Source organism: Ambystoma mexicanum, chromosome 6p (assembly GCF_040938575.1).
Source record: "Ambystoma mexicanum isolate Mex_15411 chromosome 6p, UKY_AmexF1_1, whole genome shotgun sequence".
NCBI classification, from domain to species: domain Eukaryota; kingdom Metazoa; phylum Chordata; class Amphibia; order Caudata; family Ambystomatidae; genus Ambystoma; species Ambystoma mexicanum.
In genome coordinates this window covers 364,390,136-364,411,824 of record NC_090935.1, presented here as the reverse complement: position 1 = coordinate 364,411,824, position 21,689 = coordinate 364,390,136, and positions in this window count along the sequence as shown.

Sequence of the window (21,689 nt, the reverse complement as noted above, 5' to 3'; positions counted from 1 at the left end):
TAGCTGGCCATCGGAAATTACATGGACCACGAATTAGCTACAAGGGTGAACCTGCATCTTTGCAAAAAGACCACAACTGATGTCATCACCACTGTCGATGGGACTGAAATTGCCTCTGGGCCAGTAACTCACTCCACTACAGAGGTGAAGCTGTTGGGTCAAGATGAGCATTGAGAAAGCATTGTGTTTGACTTAATCAAGGTCCCGCAGTTCAAAATAATTCTGGGAATACCGTGGTTGGAACACATAATCCTTGTATTGATTGGCGAGAGAAGAGAATGACCTTCCCGGATTGTGCACACACCTGATACCCGGAAAAAACCTTGAATAAAGGCTTGGCCACAGTCGTTACTCCAATTGCGCAGTAACCTCAGGAATATCAAGAATTTCAAGATGTTTTTCAGAAAGAACAGGCAAACACGTTACCGCCTCACAGATCATACGATTGTCAGATCGATCTTTTACCCGGTGCACAACCTCCATGCAGTAGGATCTACGCCCTTACAGAGCCCGAAAACCGTCATCTACGACAATACCTGGATCAATACCTTGCTAATGGATTCATTCGTCCATCTAAGTCCCCCGCAGCCTCAGCTTTATTCTTCGTGCCCAAAAAGGAAGGTGACCTTAGAACGTGCATAGATTACCGCGCATTAAACCAAATTATGGTAAAAAACCGATACCCATTGCCTCTGATCCCCGAATTACTAGACCAAGTAAAGGATGCTTGTATCTACACCAAGTTAGATCTCCGAGGGGCATATCATCTGGTAAGTGTAAAGAAAGGCGACGAATGGAAGACTGCCTTTCGCACCAAGTATGGATTGTTCAAATATCAGGTGATGCCTTTCGGGTTGTGCAATGCACCGGCAGCCTTCCAGTATTTTATGAACGATAACTCATTGACGTCTGTGTTGTTGTATACATAGACGATATCCTTATGTACTCCTCCTCAGAATCAGACCATGTTAAGCACGTTCGTGCCATTCTTGAAAAACTATGCCAGCATAAGTTATATGCAAAATTGGAAAAATTTGTTTTCACTCTACAGAAGTCGAATTCCTTGGATTTATCCTGACCCCAAAAGGAGTTGGAATGGACTCTCGAAAGGTGGACGCAATCCTCAAGTGGCCATCACCTAGTTCAGTTATAGGAGTACAAAGCATGCTTGGATTTGCTAATTTCTACCGCAGAATAATTCCAGAATTCTCACATATTGTACACCCCATCACAGCACTCTTGCGAAAGAATAAGTGCTTCCTATGGACCGAAGAGGCTGACAGGGCCTTCCAAGAACTAAATTTGAAAATCACGTCTGCACGTGTTTTAAAGCACCCACGCCCTGAACTTCCATACGTAGTTGAAACTGATGCATCCAGTTTAGCCATGGGGGCTGTTCTTTCCCAGAAGGATCCTGAAACTGGCCAACTTCATCCAGTAGCATTCTGGTCAAGAAAGTTTTTGGCACCCGAATTAAACTATGCAGTTACCGATTAGGAGATATTGGCCATCAAATCTGCATTCAAGGCTTGGTGGCATTATCTTCTTGGTGCCAGGCATACCATCACTGTAATCACTGATCACAAGAATTTACAATATTTGAAGACAGCCAAGGCCCAATCATCACGTCAACTTAGGTGGGCCTTGTTCTTCGCGGAATTCGATTTCGTGATTACTTATCGACCAGGTTGTAAAAATGGCAAAGCAGATGCCTTATTTCGTATGGGAATGGGAGACGCATATTCGAACACTGAACCGGTGCCTATAATTTCAGAGAAAAGAATCCTTGGTATAACTACTTTACAAACTCTATGAGACATTAATTTAAAGATCCAACAACTTTTCGATCCAGCTGCCTTGCAGGAATGGCTAAAGAAAGGCCAAGATTATTCAGTCATCGATGAACTACCCTACTATCAAGGTCGTCTATTCCTACCACACAAGGAACTACAAGAACTAGTTATCTCCAATTGTCACAATGCTTTGATTGAGGGACACCCAGGAATTGCAAAGACAGAGGCCAAAATTAAAAGACAATTCTGCTGGCCCACCTGGGGAAGAGACGTAAAGTCATTTGTGCAATCTTGTGGTATCTGCTACCAAAACAAGAGTCTGAAGAAGAAACCAGCTGGTCTTTTACAACCTTTGGATATTCCGCCTACACCATGGCACACATTGTCCCTAGATTTTATTACTGACCTTCCCCCATGTAGTGGATTTAACACCATTCTAGTTATAGTGGTTATTTTTTCCAAAATGGCTCACTTTATTCCTTTAAAAGGATTACCTTCAGCTTCAACTTTGGCCAAGGAATTTCTTGAAAATATTGTCCGAATACATGGATTTCCTTCCGTGTTGGTCTCTGACCGAGATAGTCAGTTTATTTTGCAGTTTTGGAGGAAATGCTGTCAATTGGCGCAAATCGATGTGAGGTTCTCAACCAGTCATCATCCCCAGACCGATGGTCAGACCGATAGGACCAACCAGACTCTTGAGCAATACCTACGTTGAATGTTACACCAAACCCAAGGCAATTGGAAGGATATTTTATGGATTTCCGAATACCCATACAACAACTCTGTACATTCAGGAACCGGACAAAGCCCCTTTTATACCATATATGGGCATCATCCTCGGACCTCAGAACTCGACTCGCCCCAACACTTGGAAATGCCCGCAGTGAACCATCTACACGCTACTATTACACAAGCCTTTAAGGAGGCAACTGAACATTTGAAACGAGCAAAAGAAAAATACAAGAAAAATGCAGATCAACATAGAAGTGAAGCCCCACAATACCAGGTTGGAAATCAAGTTTGGCTAGCTACAAGAAACCTACCTCTAAAAGGAACTCAGACCTTTAACCCTAGATATTTGGGACCTTACACCATTAAAGCCATTATCAACCCGGTGGCCGTCAAATTGGAATTACCTTCTAATATGCAAATTCATCTTTCACATTTCACTTCTGAAGCCAGTACAACCCGGAACCAGGTTAACCAAACCACCCGACCCCATCCTAACGGGGAGCCTGAATTCGAAGTTAAAAATATCCTGGACTCTAAGATGGTCAAATTGACTAGAAGGGTCACGGGCCACAAGAAAGGTCATGTGAGCCTAGTGACCACGTTCATGAACCTCGATTGGTGGAAAGATTCCATCGGAATTTCCCAGACAAACCAGGACCAAGGGGAAGAACGATCCTAGGAGGGGCCTTGGGGGGGGAGTGCTGCCATGATGCCTACCCCCGGACACCCAGACCAAGTCCATCAGTCCAGGGAGCAGGCATCCAGACACCTATTGAAAACCAAGCCACCCCGGCTAGGGGCTATCTGGGTTCAGTCCTGGCGCTGTAGGCGCCAGGCTCATATATGGGATCAGTCCTGGCGCCATAGGCGTCAGGCTCATATGAAGAAATCTACCTCATGCAGACCATGCTGCAAAGAATCCAAGCCAACGTGAGGCCTGAAAGGAACTACTTTGTTTCAGGGACTATTTTTTACTCGGGTGTGGTCTTGGGGAACTTCTTACCTGGGACTACTTTGGAGGCTATTTAAACCACGCCCAATGTGCAGCACACGCTTCGCGTTATTCTGCATCCTGCAGCGTAACGCTCACCGTGCCTGTCTGTCCAGCATCCAGTCTTCTGCCACGCCCGCCTCGAATCCGGAGCTCCTAGAAAGAAGGGAAATAAGAAGAAAAGGTTAGAGCAAGAAAATTACCTTCATTCTTCATCTGATCCTGGATCCTTCGCGCATCCGAACAAGGAAAAGACTTTATTTTGTGCGCATCGCACTGCCAGCTGCAGCGCCGCGCTATACTTACCAGTCTTCACAGCACCTATCGACCCGGCGCTGCTCCATCATTCATCGCCGAACTCCTGGCACCTAAGGGGACGAAGAAAGACAATAATGTGAACCGAGAAAACCAACAAAGACAATTTCTATTATCACTATTAACTTACTAAGTTACCGCCAGAGATATTATTCTTCTACATGCGACATCGTCTTACGCTGCACCTGTAAGGAGAGAGAAAGCAACAGGTTAAACACTGGCATTTTTTACCGGATAGTGTTGGGTAACAAAGACTCTTACCTAAACGCAATCAGCTGCTATGAGACAACCTCCTCTCGAATCAAGCTGCAAGACAAAGGAAGGAATCGGACAAGAGTGAATAACAGACATTTTGAACTCTTAAGAGCCAAATACTCACGGCTCCTCGCCACTTACCTCGGAGTCAATATTCGTCTGGAACTCACCCAATTCCTTCGGACCAGTGAATTAACTGGTTATCTACGCGCCCCTGCACTCCACGCAGGATGGAGAGCTCATTATTCAAAACCATAAGGTGAGACTGGAGAAAAGGAATATCGGAGGTGATTAGTGGGAAGACGGTGGGGGTGTGCTCGCTCAATCCACGGGTGGCTAATTCCTTTTCTCCACTTTCAGGAGAATACTCCTACGGGTCAAGCAGACGAAATTGAGCAGGCCAGTCCAGTCAGTCATCTCTGCACTACAATTCACGTTGGTAGAGGCCGCAGTTATCCAGTTCCGACCGTCGCCCCTGTGGGAGCCAGCTGAGCGTAACATTAGCCTGCTCACATAGGGTGGTGGAGACACCCCCCCTCTGACCGTGAGATACTTCTTTGTGTTGGTCTGACTGTGTGGCTGTTTCTAATGCCCTTGATGCAGATCCCCTAGAGTCTGACCAATGTATCGTTTTCCCTCCTGGGACTCGTGTTCTGCGTTTTCTTTTTCTCTCCTTTTCTTCTTGCTCCTCTCTTTCAGCATCAGACATTGTCTGCGCCCAACTCGGGCAACCTCTTGCATCATTTTATAGCTGGTCAAGTAGCACAGTGAGTAGAGCGCTCGCTTTGACATCTGTGCAGACCCTGCTAACGCAGGTTTGAATCCCGGCAGGGCCACACTCAGCCTTTCATCCTTCCGAGGTTGATAAATGCACACCACACACCATGGGTAATAATAAGCAGTGCTCAGATACCTGAGGGTTTGTAGCGCTATATAAATGCCAAATTATTATTATTATTATTATTATTATCTTTGTTCCTACTTACTTCCAATCTATCTAGGAACAGTTCTCTGTTCCCACTACTTCGGGAGATGTCATCAGTGTCGTAAAGCTGACTGCCCTCTAGGCGCTCGTCTTCCTCTTCCCCTTGGGGTACTTGTTCTAGCCCCATTTCATCATATATTCTATCGATCGTCTCTCCGATGCTTCTGGTGTCAAAGTCATCCTCGATATTTGCCCTAGACGGGCCTGGTACTGAATCGTACTCAGGAAAGAATTCTTGTATATCTTCCCAATCTACTACTGGCTCAAGTTTTTTGACCACCCTTTCCAGATATTGAAGATCGCATTCTCTCTGTCTTTGCTTACGTTCTACATCATCATCAAACTCTCTGTGCTTCCTCGCTTTTTCTCTGACCCTATCTTCTTCCTCTTTCTTTGCGTCTCTACATTCGTTTGCCTTTCAGATTTCCTCATCCCTTCGCCTCTTTATTCTTTTCTCTCGTAGCTTCTGTTCTTCCTCTATCCTTCGCTTTTCCTGTCTGTCTTGCTCATTGGCTACTCTCTGTTTACGATCGTGTTGCCTTTCTTGTTCTTCGCGATATAACTGTTCACGTCTCTGTCTATCTTTCTTCCTTACTCTTTCGTCTCTCAATCCTTTTTCTTTCTCCTTCTCCCCTCTCTGTAAGTCCTCTAGCTTCTCCTTTTGTTTTGCGTCATCAATGCCTTTACCGTCGAGTTTCAATAAAATCTGACCTCCTATCCATTCGTTCTGTGTGAGTGCTATCTCATCAGTTCTATCCTCATTCCCTTTCCATCTTTTGCCTTCTTCTCGTGTCTCTCCTTGTCCCTCGGGATTCTGGAGGTGATATCTCTATCTTCATCTGGATTTTCATCACTACTTTGCGTATGTGACTCATATGCTGGGTTGCTATACCCTGTGGCTGCTTTAAGCTCTCTTAACGGGTATAACCCTTCGCCCTTACTGTCTTCAGTTTTTGTTTCAGACGGGGCAGGTGGCGCTGAGTGCATCTCACCCCCCTCTGTACATACATTGAGTATCCTATCTACTGGCGGCTCCTCCTCTTTATCCTGTTGGTACATTTTCCACAATTCTAGACTAGCTAGGCATTTGTCTAACTTTTTGCCCTTGTATGTGGCATGCAAATAGGTTTTCATGTGTTGCAAGACTGGTTTAGATAAGACCCTGGGCCAAGCCAAGGCATAAACATCTTGTGGGCGGTTCCTTTAACCCATTCCGCACTGTACTTTTTCAGCTTAGGTGCGTGTTTTGGCAAATGTTTTCACAGGTGTACTAATGGAGTTACGTCTTCTATATTCAACTTTGTTCACTTTCACCTATACACCACTTGTTATGTCTTTCGTTACTTCAACAATTCTAACAATATGAGCGAGCACCAATCGTCGCAAGCTCCAATCCCGTTTTGTCCCACAAATTTTATATCTTCTATTTTACTCAATAAACATCAGGTTACCTTCTACAACATGGCAAACATCCAATCGTGCCGTTTTTATGCTTGTTCCTTGAAGGAAAACTTTCTGTCCTATGACGTCACAACAAACAACACATAAGACAGACGTTAACAGACTAGACGAACTCCAGTTGGTTACATAGACCTCTGCCTCTAATATTTTACCCCGACATGGAGTTTAAACCCATCCCTTTCACAAGGCGTCTTTAAACGCTGTGGTGACCTATTTGTTACCCTTTATTTGGGACTCTGGATGGCAGTTTCTTCTAGCCGCTATTTTAAAGCATAGGAATAAGGCGAATCTTCTCTCTTCTCGGGTTTCTCCCCCGGTATCCTCTCTCTTCTCAGGCGTCCTCCCCGGTATCCTCTCTCTTGCTGCTTTTGTTCACCCTTTAAGTCACTATTTCCTTCCATATATATATATATATATATATATATATTCAGTAAAAAAAACTTTGTTAAAGGGACGTTATGGTTAAGTTGCGCTACTAAAAACCTATGAAATTCAGTGAAAAAACTTTGTTAAAGGGACGTTAAGGTTCAAAGTAAAACTGAAAAACCCCTGAAATTCGGCAGTTATGGTAAGATAAGCAACCATAACTCGTGCCGCCACCGTGCACTGCTAACACTAACACCCAGGACATCAAAGATGACATCACAAATGTCATTGATGACATCACTGATGACATCACATGTGCATTTACCTTTCATGAAAAGTCTGTACAAGGGATTCTTAGTGTAATGTTAATAAAAAAAGTGTCAAAGATTATTGGAATAAATATCAAGTGCTAATCAGTGCATTAAGCTATGCATTGATATAAATAGCATTCTATTATTAACTTCAATCCAGTATACTAAGGTACCCATGTAGAAACATAGGCATTGGGCCTCATTACAACCTTGGTGCTAAGTGCACCAACTTTACCACCATGGTGTAAACTCCGTTTACACCATGTTGGATGGCGGATTTACCGCCCCATTCCAAGGTGAGTGGGGCGGTAAATCCCCATTTCCCATTTTCCCTTCCCCATTCCCATTTTTGCCCCATAGGGCATAATGGGAGTGGGGAAGGCGCTAATTACGCCGCCGTAAATTACGGCGGCGTAATTAGCACCATGGCAGGTTAGCGCCATGGATTTTAACGCCTGCTAAAAGCAGGCGTTAAAATCAGAATCAGGCGTTAAGGGTTAACGGTGGCGTTAACCCTTAACGCCTGAGTTGTAATGAGGCCCAATGTGTGCAGCATACATGATGGAGGTGCAATATTCATAAGCTTGCCATGTTGAATATTGAAATGATAACTGTTTTCATATTAGAGTTTTGCGTACAGTGAAACTTGTGATAAGTAGGTAATAAAACCCACTTACTACATAATTGCATTATTATACACAAAACACAAAGAGACAACACCACATACAAATATGAATACATACAAGGGAATTGAAGTAGGAAAAAGAAACAGCAATAGTAGCAGAAAGTGTTCATAACCTAACTGATTACCTTTATGGAGAGAAATGATTGCTCTGTTTCAAAGCTGTTACTTACCCTATCTATATATATCACATGATGTGTCTGGACCCTAAGGAAAATAGTGTGAGTACAACATATAAAAATCTGAGCATATACAGGGAAAGTACAGTAATAAAAAAACATCAAAAGTATCAGAATGTGCTGATAAATCTACTGATCATTTTAATGCACAAAAATTATTGCTGTCTTTCAAGGTTGTGACTTTTCCTATGTATATGTTTCATATGATATGACTGGACCATAAGGGAATTAGTCTAAGAACATACTTGAAGGATAAGTCTACGAATATAGTAATTTACAATTTTTAGTTCCTGACTGTTACTGAAGAAAATCATGTGGCCTAGATATGTCAGGAAAGGATAAAAAGAGGGAGCCAGACACGTGATGTCATCAGTGATGTCATCAATGGCATTTGTGATGTCATCTTTGATGTCCTGGGTGTTAGTGTTAGCAGTGCACGGTGGCGGCGCGAGTTATGGTTGCTTATCTTACCATAACTGCCGAATTTCAGGGGTTTTTCGGTTTTACTTTGAACCATAACGTCCCTTTAACAAAGTTTTTTCACTGAATTTCATAGGTTTTTAGTAGCGCAACTTAACAATAACGTCCCTTTAACAAAGTTTTTTTTACTGAATTTCATAGGTTTTTAGTAGCGCAACTTAACCATAACGTCCCTTTAACAAAGTTTTTTCAATGAATTTCATAGGTTTTTAGTAGCACAACTTAACCATAATATCCCTGACTTCATATACATGTAACATAGAACATACTAACCCCCTCGTAGTGATTTTCATGTCCGCGGACTACCGCCATGTCTGCGGACACATCGAAAATCTGAGCGTGGTGACTGTAAATTTAAATAGTGTGCCCCATTTTCCCTTTGAAGTTGGCTCTGAAAAGAGCATTTTTTTTTTACAGATGCTTGACAGACACCTGTTATTTTGTATTTTTTTTCTTGTTTTTTTTTCTTACTTTACTCCTAAAATCTTTACATAACCTTCTCCAAAGCAATTCCAAAATAGAAAGGCATTTCCTGTAAAAGATAAAGAAATGCCATCTTCTTTAAAATTAACAGCATTACTGGCATCAATATTCTCATTGTTACAGAAGAACATACCAGCTCTAAGCATGAAGGCACACATGCCTCGGTTGATGACACACCTAGCAATGTTTTGCTGAGGACAAATAACTGAACTATTGTCCCATATTGCCCTAGGTAGTAATCCAGAAAAAATGACTTCGCATTTGGAAGGATCTTCATTACGGCTTGAACCAACAGTTCCAAATCAGCCAACAAAGTAGGGGCACTGACGTTGCCCAAATGGAAAGCACCATAGTGCAAAACTACCACATGCGGACTGTTCATCGTGGCCATATCCTCACAAACTTGTACAATTCCCTGTACATTGCAATCAGGCACAGTGCTCCACACCACCTTCACGCCTTTCACATCAAAGTTCTTTGCAACATGCCTGCATTCAGCGTACTGCTGTAAACCATGCACAAACATATCTCCGAGCACCCAAACCCTGACTTTCTCCACTTCTGCCATCTTCACCACACAAGAGTCTCTTTCAACACAAATCCACAACCTCGACATCTGATTGGCTAATCCGTACAGTCTTCTTTCCATGTTGGATTTCCTGGAAAAACCCAGATGTAGTACGCCTTGTCCACGAACAGCCGCGGTGTCCGCGGACGGCGTCCACTTTACTCTCTGTGCCATTCCCTCATTGCATACAGCTAAGCAATCACACAATACGAATAACGTCCTCAGAACACCCCCATTTTGTGAATTTTCGAACATTTCAGGACAATTATCATTTCATTATTCAACATATTAACATTACAAATATTATACTTTCATCTTGTACTTTGCACACAATGCTATGTTTCTCCATTAGTAGCTCAGTATACTAGATAGAATCCCATAATACAATGCTATTTATATCAATGCATCGTTCAAAGCACTAATAACGGTATGATATTTATTGCCATATCCTTGACACTTTTTTTGCAACATTATAATAAAAATCCCTAGTACACAAATTCCATGAAAAGTACATACACATGTGATGTCATCAGTGATTTCATCAATGACATTTGCGATGTCATCTTTGATGTCCTGGGTGTTAGTCTTAGCAGTGCACGGTGGTGGCGCGAGTTATTTTTCATAGCTTACCATAACTTGCGATTTTCAGGGGTCTTTAGGCTGTACTTAAAAGTATAACGTCCTTTAAACAAACTTTTTTAATATCACGCAAACAATATACAAACATGGCGTGCAAAAACCAACTTCTACAGATGGCTTTACACAGAATGTTGCAAAGTAAGAATCAATGCTCGTTCACAGTGAAGGTCAGCTGCTTCCATTTTTTTCTCGGGCCCCGGAGAGGCTCACGAAGCGGACTATTGTATTGTGTTTTGACCTTGACAGACAGAGATTGTGATGAAAGACTTCTCTTGAAGGAGTGTTGCTAAAACGAAAGAGAAGATAAGGATGAAATTTATGAAACAAAACCACTTTTATATATTATATCACTATGCGAAAGATCGTTGGCATACGCGGAGTCGTATTTTGGGACTGCACCACTCATAGACAATGGAAATTGCAATTGTACTGTAAATAACCCTTTAGATTATTTTATACCAAATATAATTACAATAGCGCAGCATTAAAGACCGCTCAAGTTGAACTTGTTAGTTGAAAGTGTTATAATGTTTTCTACCGTGCACTATCACCGCTGAATTGATCCCCTGTTGTTTAGAGGGCTCTGAAAAAGGCAGACAGCACAGGGTGGGTTAATATAAATAATTTAACCGGTCTATAGGCGGTCAAGCGCTCTGCTCGCTGTGCCACTTCACTGTAGGCTGTCAAGTGGCACAGCGAGTACAACACTCGCTTTGACATCCGTGCACAGCTTGCTAACGCAAGTTCGAATCCCGGCAAGGCCAAACTCAGCCTTTCATCCTTCCGTGGTGGATAAATGAGCACCACACACCGTGGTTAATAATAAGCACCGCTTAGATACCTCACGGTTCTTAGCGCTATATGAATGGGAAAATATTATAATTTTATTATTAACATACTCCGTTGCACTATCTTCGATAGCAAATAGTTTCACGCAGTAATAAATAAAATGATGATTTTTAATGAAGATCGGCAGGTGAGACTAATTTATGTTTTTTAAAACATGTATGTGGTCCCATTTTGCCTATGTTACAATTTACAGACTCCAGCGGATGGGGTCTTCAACTGCCAGGTGCAGGTCCAAATATGCAACTTCATGACCCTCACCATTTTATGGGACAATCGCCAAGGACCAATATGCCCTTACGCAGTGCTAGCGGCTACAAACAACATACCAACCAATAGGGTGGTCTAATGGCTCGTTTTTGGAGCAACCTTCCAATTATCAGAGCGACCATTTACTGCTTTTATCATAAACCAACAGCCTATCTACCGCAAAGGAACAACGCGTGGCTCCAAATAAACTTTTGCTGATCGACAGCAGAGACAATAGCAAATCGCTGAATATTCACTAAACATTTCATGTGAAATAAATGCACTTTACCAAATGTACAATCCTGCTGTTTACTTTTAAACCACAGTTTCATATTCCGAATTGTGGCGCACTGAGTTGTAAGCTGATCTAACACCCTCTGTTCCGCAAAGGAACATCGCGTGCCTCAACATGAACTTTTGCGGATCGACAACAAAGACAAATGCAAATTGCTGAATATTCTCTAAACATTTGATGTCAAATAAATGTACTTTACAAAATTTACAATCTTGCTGTTTGCTTTTAAATCACTGTTTCATATTCCGAATTGTGGCACGCTGTGTTGTGACATAATATGTGTTGTCTTCCGGGTTCTGTGTAAAGTCACTTAGGACTGGAGAGGACTGGGTGCGTTTGATGACGCACCCTGTAACGTCACGGAGAGCGGCGGGGAATATGAATGCTTTGATAATATCAGGCTTAGCGGCGGGAGATATGATTTAGTGTCGCAAAAGCAAGTCAGCCAGGTCAATAGCGCCAGTCATAGGATTATCACATTATGTCGGCGCACACCAGCCGGATTTATCGTTTCTTTAGTGGACAAAAAGTCAGTTGACGCCCATAGGAAATTGTACTATTAGCGGACAAAAGGAGTGGTCTTAAAACACTTTCACCCTGACAACGAACAATACAAACAACGTTCTCAGAACACCCCCATTTTGTGTAATTGCAACCATTTCGGGACACCGCGAGTGTTCTTAGAACACATTCAACTAGACAGATTACAATACGGACAGCGTCCTGAGGACACCCCCAGTTTGTGTATTTGCGAACAATTAAGTACACTGCAAGTGTTCATAGCTCATATTTACCTTCCTTGCGAACAAAAATGACACATACTCCGTCCTCTAAACACCCCACCATTTAGTTTATTTACAATATGTCAGAACAGCCGTGTTCTCCGCGGACACATCGAACGCAACAAAAACGTCTAGCACATAAAAAAACAAAACATTGAACCTATCTCATACTCCCCCACCCTCCCCAAACACTCTTACACACCAACACGGGGCACTAAATACAATTTTTTATCGACGTTTCACCGCGCTGTACGCGGTCGACGGCGAATACAAGATGGCGGGTGCCACAGAAAATCTGACGCGCTCCACGCCCCTCGCCGTCCAATCACGAACACGTCACATGTCCGTGGACATGACGCAAGGCCATGGGCCAATCGGGGTGCTGTCCGCGGAGCGAACAGGGAAGTCCGTCCGCGAAGCGAACACAGATATCACTAAAAAAAAAGTTTTGGGACCCCCCTATAACTTTTCCCCCCCTGGACGAATCCTCACCAATCTTTGCAAAAAAAATTCAAAATGGGCCATATACTTTTTTTTGCAAAGTTTGGTGAGGATTCGTCCAGGGGGAGCGAACTTATAAGCCGCCCAAAAAGTGCTCTTCCTATGGAAACACCAACTTAACCATAACTACATAACTAACGTGGACATGTAATATATATACATATTTTACACTATCTCTGACTAAATTTTGTTTTCCTGCCTCCCTCTGATACCTTTTCCCTTACTTGTTCTAAGGTAGATACTTTTTCCATTGCATTGTGTCTTTTTCATTCACTGTTTGCATGTTTCCTCTCTAGATGCTCGGGATCACGGCCTTCGTCACCGCCTTCACTGGCTGTTCACCCGTTCAGCTGCCCGTAGGAGTGGGAAGGGGTTATGTGGGGAAGCACAGGTCCCTTCAGACCTTTGTCTGCAGATTTTATTTGTATTCTACCGCTGTCTACGGGGATCTTCACGGTCTACTCCACAGGATGGCAAAGGACTTGTGATATTACTGAGGTCCTAGAGCTACTTTATGTCGACGGTCAATGGGTGTCTTATTCTAATCGATAATCGATAAACATCCTCTGCTAACAAGTGTGCTCCGGGACCCCCAACCGGCCCATTGAGTTGGGGTTTGACCAGAAGCACTTTAAAACAAGATAGCTGCACCCGTGAGACGGTTGGGGGTGCAGATTCAATACTCCAACACCAAATCAACATGACAACTCGACGGTTTGGCAAAGGGAGTCCGTTTAAAGACAAGTACAAAAAACGGGGAGTCTTATGAATATCAGTGAATCCTTCTTGCTTCACAACTCCAACAAACTTCATAACAATCATAACATTTATACTGACAACTCGTCATCATTGACTGTAACGCTTAAAAGTTGGCATACAATTCTATTGGTTCAGGAAAGGTGACTTTTCTATAGGTACTATATCTATATATGGTAACGGAGTAAGGGGATTGGGTAAACCCTGTTAGGTGGAGCATCTAAGCATTACCTTCAACATAGCTACTGTAGACGTCACTAAAAGTCCAACGTCTCATTGGTTCTACTAACGATAGGACCCTAGATTACTTGGTCCCTTGTGATTGGGTTGGCACCAACCCACCCGTACTTTTCCACTTCGCTTAGCAGCATGCAGAATAATGAAGCCAGGTGCAGGGAGTAAGCCTGTAACCCAGCTTTCCTTCAATGTAGGTTTCAGCCATTCCTCACCTCAGTGGGCGTGTGTCAATTACTGCCTTGTGTGCCACTTGGTCCGAGAAAGTTTAAGGAGGATGGGTAAGATAAGGCTCCATGCGTAGGTGTGAAAGGCTTACTTCTGCTTGCTCGGCTGGTCACGTGGTTCAGACACCATTAATTTGCCTCTTATTTGTACAATTTGTGTGTTTGACTTTCGTTTCACCCATCTCTTGCCTCTGGCTTCTTATCTTGGCCCTTGAGAGCAGTGTATTCTGTTCTTTGCTTCGATGAATTGTGGCCACTGTTCGTCCATCTTGACAGATACAGCCTTGATTCTCCAGGCACGTTGTGCCTCTGCTGAGTTTCGTTTCTGCCGCTGTAGCCTCGATTTCACCAAACATGAAACTCTTCTTGTGTGCCCTTTTAGTAACCTTTTGGTTGATTCTGCTTCTTGTGCAAAGTGGAAGTATACTTATATAACGTACTTCTTTGAGGTAGATTATGTATAGTGGCGCTTGCCGCACTATCTTTCTACTAAGCATAGCAAGCCGCATGACTTTCTTAGCTTTCTTACGGTTCCAGGCATATGTACACATGTAACCTTGGTTGAATATCTTCATTTTGCTCGTGGCTTAAGCTTCTTACATTTGACATCGTCCTTTCACTTTAGGTTCACGATATCCTTGCTCATGGCGTTTCATCTCTTTACGTCATTCTCTGGTCGTCATTTCTTATATATGTGGGTCAGTCCGGGTTCTCGTGACATCACCATTCATCTTTCATTAAGACCTTTTTGGTTTCTTCCGGGACTGTACTCAGACGATCTTCATTTCGTTTTATTGATTGATATGGCTTCCTCAATGGGTACCTCACTATCCATGGTTTCCTTGGTACTGGCACTTCAATAGGTGCTGTTCTTCTGATAGGTACTGGACAGAGCCCCACTGCGGCCATCTGCTGGTTTATTTGCTCATCATATGTCACATATCTCGGTGTGAACGTTCCTGGTACTTCAAAATGGATGGTTGGAGAGCAGGTTGTATTTGCGACCTCCTCTACAACCGTCAAACATTTTTAAACTCCTGGACGGATTTACCCCAAACATGTCCTGGAAATCAAATCAACGATTTGCACCCAAGTAGTTTTTCATTTGATAAAATGTGAACTTTTTCTCACTGGGAAAAGGAATGGGAGTAGTCCAAACATAGATTTTTTTGCTTTCTTCATGCCATTTTCATTTCTTAATGAATCCTTCCCAAAATGGGGCCCATGACAAAAATTTTTGGGAAATAATAGCCAAATCGGTCCTGCCGAGGTCCATCCCATAATTCCAAACATTGCCAAATAAATGTCTCAACTGAACTTTAACACCAAACGAACAGGGCTTGTGTTAAACAGCCACATATCACCATCCCTTGTCCTTATGGGTTATTTTCCTGGCCTAGATCCCCTCCAATCCTGTTACAATTTGTAATAAAGCTAGGACTGAACTTGGGCCAATGCTTCTTTCATTCTGAACATAAATATGATGATCTAAACAAAGATCCACAAAGTATCTGCCTTTTGGGGGATTCTCCCCTCCCCCCCACCACCCTTCCCCAAAGGTTAACACATACGATCTTTGTAGTCATGTCTTGCATTATCTACTGTGGACTTCTAAAATTGCAAATTAAGAGGTTACATTTAGTTCAAAGCATTGCCCCGCAAATGCACAGTGATTTTTTCATCTATTCAAGGCATCATGCCATCTCTGTTAATCTCAAAGGATTCATGCCAAATTGTTTTTCAAACATACTGTATTTGCCCACTCATGCATACCTGCTTTCACACAACATTGTATCTAATAACTGCTGTTAATCTAAGCTCTCACATTTTTTGAGAAACATCCCCTGTGTATAGGTTGTTGCTTTTGCTTGTAGCCCCAACTTTGTATCTGGGAACCCTGCTAAGGACAGTTGGGCAAGACCTAGATAAGGTTGACCAGAAGCTGGTTGTTGTACAACAGACCAGTGCCCCACGATTTCACAGGGGATTATTTGTACATGACAGCCTTTTAACACCGCAGCAAAGTTGTCCATAACGCCTTCCATAATCACATTTAGAGGAAAAGATACATTGATATTTTGAATGTCTGGACTGGTAATTATGCACAATATCAGACTTGGCTTTAATGGTTAAATGAGATGGAGGAACATCTCAAACTCACCATGGAGTGAGACAATAAAGAATCTAATTTCTGGGTATTGTTATCTATGAGGAGGGGATCTGGGACACTAAACTGTTCCGGTCAGAGGCCTATTACTTTGTGATCTTACATTATGACATCCACCAACCTCTGCAGCTCTGGAGATTGCACTGGAACTGCACAAGAAATTAGGATTGTTATAGAAGTGACAAAGAGATGCAGGATGGCGGTTAAGGAAGGGACACTGTAATGTTATTGAGTCATGTACAAATGTATGCACATGTAAACATTTGATAAAAGGGCGTTGCCAAAATAAATGCACTGCCTCAAAGATGTCTACCTCCCAAACATTGTCTGGTTAAAATAATGTAAAGGTACATTTTCCACCTCCTTTAAATGTAATTCTTTTAAGAAAGAAAATGTAGTTGTTGCTGGATCAAAAACAGTAATGGTGTTTTTCATAGAAGCAGGTGCACATAAGAAAAAAGCATTATAAAGTGGAACAAGTGTTTATACAAATTCACATATTTCAGATAGAAGTCCCAAAAACCATTGGGATGTGACCTGGGTTTAAACTTGTGCAAGATAATACCTTGCTGGGACTGCTGGATGAAAGGAATGTGTATCTTTCCTAGATAATTCATGAAATGGAGGTCCTTTATTTTTACAATTGAAGCACAAGACTTGGGCCCGGCTTCAGAAGTGTTTTATTACCTTGAGAACTCAATGGGCCTCATTCTGAGTAGGGCGGTAAGGGTTAACGGTCACCAGTAACGAGACCGGTGCCGTTAAACCCTTACCGCCCTACTACGAGTTCCCTTTGCGGGTCCTTCCTTAACACCTGCTTTTAGCAGGCGTTAAGGACGGGACCAGCAAAGGGACTCTGGGATCAATAACGGTACCGTAGTTCCGGGCTCCTTTTTCCTTTTCTCCTGCAACGCGCGAGGCATTGCCAAGGAATCAGTTGCGTCATTCCGACGCCTGCGCAAGCGCGCTTTTCTGCCTTTTTTATAGGCGATGGGCCTTCTTCCAACACAATCACCAGTCCGGAGCTGTATACCCTGACACAGCACTCCGACGGAGGCAAGCAGCACCCCTTTACAGGTATGGCCCACACCCATGCACCGGGTGCCTGATAGAATGTTGTCCTTCCATGCATTCTGCTGCACACTCTACCATCTGATTGTGGTGTGCCTTTCTTCTCAGGTATGACTGACCTGTAAACCTAGGTGTTGTTCTTCAACCTTGAACTCGGTGCCTTGAGCTATCCTTGGATCACTGATCACCTCCTGTCCTCCTATTTAGGACGCCTGCCCAGAGGTATGGATTTTAGCTCTCTCCCCCCTGGCACTTAATTTGCACCTATTTTAGAGATCGCGTTCCCTGCAACCCCTTCTTTCACCAGACAGGGGTTCATCGTACCTGCCCTGTTTTTATACCTTCCACCTTACAGGGGTCACCATATTTGCCCTGTTTGCACACATACCACCAACTGTGTGCACGCCGCCCTCCACCCTCCGTTGGTGCTCACCAGTCATCCCACGAGACGTTTCCTTGTACTTCCCCACACCCATTATCCCCCACCATTTGGCGGTGAGATCCCACACAGGTGCCCAGGCACCTCCACCTCTCCTGCAATTATTGACCCATGTTATTTCTTGCTCCCACATGCTCATCCCTACGCATGGAAATCCCCACCCTAATGCCTGCAATTATTTACTATTGCTAGCCATTACCAATTGCCTTCCCCCCCTTGATTGTTTCTTTCATGTTTCCCTCCCCTCCCTTCTGTCTCCACAGGAGACAATAGCAATTCTCATCTTGTTCAGCAATTTTCTGAACCTCGGCAACCCAGTTTGCATTTCAAATCACGGTCCTGATGAAAATGGCCCGAATTTTCCTACGCCATTGAAACCGGTCGACCCCATTTGGTCACGAGGGCTCTCATGACCCACTTTTGATCTCTCTCATACCAACCAAGAGACTTTATTTCCTGAAAATCATCCGCTGTAGCACACTCTTTACTACCGAGTGAGCTGAATATTTTTATAAGAGCCAAATTTTAGGCTGTGATTTTTACTGCTTCACCCACCAGTGGTTTCTCCAGCAGTACTGTTTCGCACCCCAACCACGGTGACCTAAGGGCACTATTAAAGTTGTACACCTTGGATGGATTATAAACAGTTGACCTGATACGCAGGTTGTACCCATGTTCAAGATCTAGCAGCCACAAGATCTAATCTACGACTTTGTTGAACACTGCTACACCTACTGGAGAACACCCCTTTTTAGATTTTTTTCTCCTTTGGACAACCGTGTCTGCCTACAGGCACTGCCACTAGTATAGAAGGTTGAGGGATAGTACTCTCCTCTATATCTGTTAGATAAGGCGATACACCACGCGCTACCCAGGGACAGGCACCCTCGCCAGGGATAGGGTGTTCTTCCTTAGGGCAAGGTACGCCGAGCCGGGTGGCCCCTTTTTCCTTTTTTTGCGTTTGAGTGTGAGCACTCGAGTTGATCCAATTGTTCGCATACTTTAGATGCACCCTGAATACCTGCCTTCCTAACAAACCGTTGTTGTTGTGCTACCAGACTTTTCCTTGTTAACAGTTAAAAGGACGAACACGGTTGTACCGTGCCCTCTAGCTTTTTGAAGTTTACCCTGTTGTTTTCAAGACTGTACCTTCAGACAGGGTCCAATGCTGAGTTATTCTTTCCTGCTTCTGGTGAAGCCTTCAGATGATCTGCTAAGTTAGGGGAGCCCTCTTTTAAAGCCAAATGGGCTCCAGTGACTGGTGCAGGCTAAGCCTACCTTAAGGAACCAATCCGGGCTCCCCACCAACAATCTTCTATTATGCGTGTGGTCAGGACCAGAGTGCTTTGCAACAGAAAACGTAAGAGGTGACAACATGTACTACTAAGTCCCACTCATCTTCCTGTCTGTTGTAGATCAAAGTGTCTCTCTGGTTAACTGAGCCTTCTGCGGCTCTTGATCAAAGCGCAGGTCTCCCTTGAGGTTTGTAGTGAGAACAGACTTCTGTCTCCCACAAATCACATACTTCGTCCCTATGGAAGAGTTCCAGTCTGTCAGACTGTCAGTTGCTGTTCTGGCAGGTCTGTTGCAAAGTTGACATCTTTAACTGACCCATCTGTGGCTTCAGTGTTCAAGAGGTCCGGGAGGGGATCGGTCTCCTCCTCAGTCTCTCCTTGCGTCAGTAATGCCATGACCAAGTGACCCCGGCTATAATGGGGTTTTAGCCGGTTTACGTGAAAGACCCTGCACATCTTTTTAGGTCCTTTCACGTCAATGAGATAATTCACCTCAGTGACGTTTTCCAGCACACAGTAAGGCCCAGTCCACTTGTCCTGGAGGGAACTGGGTTTGACACGCTCCATAATCCACACCCACTGGTCTGGAGAATAGACTGTCACTCTGGCCTTCTGGTCGTGCCAGTGCTTCATCAGCTCCTGACTGGCATTTAGGTTCTTTGTTGACTGTTCCATGTAATTTGCCATTCTAGACTGAAGGCCGAGTACATAGTCCACCACATCTCATGTAGGGAATGAATGTTTGCTTTCCCATCCCTCTTTCACTAGACTGAAGGGACATTGACAGGATGTCCAAACAGAAACTGAAAGGGGCTAAACCCTACTCCGTTATGTGGCACCTCCCTGTAGGTGAACAGAAGGCATGGCAGGGGAATATCCCATTTTCTCATAAGGTGCTCTTCCAAGCCATCTATCATGTCTTTCAGGGTCTTGTTGAACGTCTCAACAAGTCCATTAGTTTGTGGATGGAAGGATGTAGAGAACTGGTAGGTGACTCCACACTCTTTCTACATAGCCTTGATAATCGCTGATATGAAATTTGATCCCCTCTCAGAAACGACTCCCTTGGGGAATCCAATACGGGAGAATATCCCAATCAGAGCCTTCACAAAAATGAGGGCTTTGATGCTGCTCAGAGGGACAGCCTCAGGGTATCTTGTGGTGTGGCCTACCACCACCAAGATATATCTGTTCCCTGAGCTGATTTGAGGATCCAAAGGACTCACAATATCCATGCCTATTCTCTTGAATGGCCACCCAACCACGCAAAGTGGAATTAAAGGAGCCCTTGTGGCACCCCCTGACTTGCCAGAAGCTTGACAAGTCAGGCAAGACATGACAAATTCCTTAAGATTTATGCCGAACTGCAGCCAGTAAACGCACATAGACAACTGGTCTGATGTCTTAGTCTGTCCCAAGTGACCTGCTAAAGGGATGGTGAGCCAAATCCAAAAGGAACTTTCTGTGGCACTGGGGAATCACAAACCTTCTGGTGCCCTCGCCCTTAGAGTCATTTGGCTCCTTGTATAGGAGTCCATCTTACGAGTACACTTTGAACAGTCCAGGGGCATCGCTCTTAGCCTGCTCCTCCGACTGCTTCTGCAGATCCGCCAGAGTGGGACACTGTTTCTAGGCTGTGAAGAAGTCAGTGTGGCCTGAGCCCCTAACTGATGCGAACTCATCCAGCTTGGGCAGGTCCTTCAGATCTGCACCCACCTGGTCCTACACCTCAGGTTCCTGTGCTGCACCAGGCAACTCTGAAGTCACTGTGTCCCCTAATACCAAAGTAGTGTCCTCAGTGGCTACTAACGCCTCTCCCGCAGGAGTAGGTGACTCAGTAGTCTGTGGAACTGGACTAGGGGCTGCCGTCCATACCGGTCTTTCCAACATGCCCTTTCGAAGCACTCCAGGCCCTAAGGCTCTGAGAATGTTCAATCTGGCAATCTCTTTGGCCCTTGATCAGGTAGCTGCTGTGACTATCTTGCGATCAGGAAGATCATTACCCAACAATCTTGGGACAATAATGGAGTCTTTCAGCGCTACACAACGCTGGCTTGTTTCAGCTCACCAGCTGAACACTACTATCGCCAAGGAGCACTTACTCTTTCCATCAAACCCACTTACGCTACAATCAGGCACATCAATATACTGGCCTGGCTGTACCCACTGCCGGGTGACAGCAGTGGCGCTAGCGCTGTGTCTCAGACCGCAGGAGTTTTGTGTTCATTGATAAACACATGTTCTAGATACAGTTGAGTCTTATTGGGAACTGGGATCTCTTCTGGAAACCCGGTTTGGTTCCCACTCAGCGTAACCAATCCACATTTGGCCACTCCCTCGCCTAGTGGGAAGTCCTCCTTTAAGAGGCCCATACTAATGATGGCCTTTTACACAAGTGCAACATTCATTATGGCTTGCTTGGGTAAGCACTTGCAAGCAGGATCCCCTTTCCTATGGCCCAGGTTCCCATTTTTAGGGGTGCCTGCTCTCTTCTTGTCGGTGTGCACAGCTGAACTAGAGTTTTGGGAATTCCCTTTGTTCTTTTGGGGACCTGACTTCGAATAGGATTGGGTTGGACCTTCGT